The 2,500-nt window shown below is 59.8% G+C and overlaps 1 pseudogene; it reads right to left on the bottom strand.

Annotated features, from left to right (window-relative positions):
* LOC126177256 (large subunit ribosomal RNA) overlaps positions 1 to 2,500 on the bottom strand; it is a 7,930-nt pseudogene that overhangs the window by 4,401 nt on the left and 1,029 nt on the right.

The following is a 2,500-nucleotide window of genomic DNA, read 5'->3' as shown; positions in this document are numbered from 1 at the left end:
TCGGCACTTGATTGCTTCGAGCGTTCGGTCGGGGAACATCCTGATGAGTTCTTGATTGACAAAGAAGAACCGGGCGTCCCTCTCAAGGAACAGTTCGGCCTCTGCCTTGGCGAGCGACAGGACTTCTTCCTCCGTCCACCTCGCGCGATGCCTCTCCGTGACGATCTCCGCGTTGGCGGCCGCAAGGTGTTGGCGGCGGCGATGGACCCCGAGACCGTTCTTGGTGGTGAAGCTGCGGTGGCACTCACTACAGGCGTAGATAGCTGCAACAGTTACAAGATCTTCGGCACGGCCGGTTGGCCGGCTAGGAGCTGGGGAAGCTGGGGTGGCACCTTCAGCGGAAGGGCCACCCCTCGTATTTATTTGTCTGCTGCCCCCAACTTGAAAGGGATAATGCGAGGGGGGGCTGGTAACCCCCCCAAGCCCCTGGTGCGGTCTTCCACTCTGCGAAAATCAGCGGGCCCACGAGAAGGGGAGAAGACCGCAGGAGAGGAGAGGCTAAGAGGGCTAGGCCCATGTATTGCGCATCACTCTCCCTGTAACCACAACCCAAGGAAGGCACCTCGCAGCAGCAGCACGACTACATCAAGACCGCACTTCGAAAAGCCAAGTCCGGATGCAGCCACACCGCCGCCACTTGGCCGCCTTAAGAGAGTCATAGTTACTCCCGCCGTTTACCCGCGCTTGCTTGAATTTCTTCACGTTGACATTCAGAGCACTGGGCAGAAATCACATTGCGTCAACACCCGCTAGGGCCATCGCAATGCTTTGTTTTAATTAGACAGTCGGATTCCCCCAGTCCGTGCCAGTTCTGAGTTGATCGTTGAATGGCGGCCGAAGAGAATCCGCGCACCCGCGCGCCCCCGGAGGAGCACGCTAAGGCGGACGCGGCCTCGCAGCAAGGAAGATCCGTGGGAGGCCAAGGCACGGGACCGAGCTCGGATCCTGCGCGCAGGTTGAAGCACCGGGGCACGAACGCCGCGCAGGCGCGCGCATCCTGCACCGCCGGCCAGCACGAGGCCAACCAACGGCGAGAGCAGACCACGCCCGCGCTAAACGCCCGCACTTACCGGCACCCCTACGGCACTCACCTCGCCCAGGCCCGGCACGTTAGCGCTGACCCACTTCCCGACCAAGCCCGACACGCCCCGATCCTCAGAGCCAATCCTTATCCCGAAGTTACGGATCCAATTTGCCGACTTCCCTTACCTACATTATTCTATCGACTAGAGGCTCTTCACCTTGGAGACCTGCTGCGGATATGGGTACGAACCGGCGCGACACCTCCACGTGGCCCTCTCCCGGATTTTCAAGGTCCGAGGGGAAGATCGGGACACCGCCGCAACTGCGGTGCTCTTCGCGTTCCAAACCCTATCTCCCTGCTAGAGGATTCCAGGGAACTCGAACGCTCATGCAGAAAAGAAAACTCTTCCCCGATCTCCCGACGGCGTCTCCGGGTCCTTTTGGGTTACCCCGACGAGCATCTCTAAAAGAGGGGCCCGACTTGTATCGGTTCCGCTGCCGGGTTCCGGAATAGGAACCGGATTCCCTTTCGCCCAACGGGGGCCAGCACGAAGTGCATCATGCTATGACGGCCCCCATCAACATCGGATTTCTCCTAGGGCTTAGGATCGACTGACTCGTGTGCAACGGCTGTTCACACGAAACCCTTCTCCGCGTCAGCCCTCCAGGGCCTCGCTGGAGTATTTGCTACTACCACCAAGATCTGCACCGACGGCGGCTCCAGGCAGGCTCACGCCCAGACCCTTCTGCGCCCACCGCCGCGACCCTCCTACTCGTCAGGGCTTCGCGGCCGGCCGCAAGGACCGGCCATGACTGCCAGACTGACGGCCGAGTATAGGCACGACGCTTCAGCGCCATCCATTTTCAGGGCTAGTTGCTTCGGCAGGTGAGTTGTTACACACTCCTTAGCGGATTCCGACTTCCATGGCCACCGTCCTGCTGTCTTAAGCAACCAACGCCTTTCATGGTTTCCCATGAGCGTCGATTCGGGCGCCTTAACTCGGCGTTTGGTTCATCCCACAGCGCCAGTTCTGCTTACCAAAAGTGGCCCACTTGGCACTCCGATCCGAGTCGTTTGCTCGCGGCTTCAGCATATCAAGCAAGCCGGAGATCTCACCCATTTAAAGTTTGAGAATAGGTTGAGGTCGTTTCGGCCCCAAGGCCTCTAATCATTCGCTTTACCGGATGAGACTCGTACGAGCACCAGCTATCCTGAGGGAAACTTCGGAGGGAACCAGCTACTAGATGGTTCGATTAGTCTTTCGCCCCTATACCCAGCTCCGACGATCGATTTGCACGTCAGAATCGCTACGGACCTCCATCAGGGTTTCCCCTGACTTCGTCCTGGCCAGGCATAGTTCACCATCTTTCGGGTCCCAACGTGTACGCTCTAGGTGCGCCTCACCTCGCAATGAGGACGAGACGCCCCGGGAGTGCGGAGGCCGCCGCCCCGTGAAGGGCGGGGAAGCCCCATCCT

Source organism: Schistocerca cancellata, chromosome 3 (assembly GCF_023864275.1).
Source record: "Schistocerca cancellata isolate TAMUIC-IGC-003103 chromosome 3, iqSchCanc2.1, whole genome shotgun sequence".
Lineage (NCBI taxonomy): Eukaryota > Metazoa > Arthropoda > Insecta > Orthoptera > Acrididae > Schistocerca > Schistocerca cancellata.
Note: the sequence above shows the minus strand (reverse complement) of the source record. Positions and strands in the feature narration are given on the sequence as shown.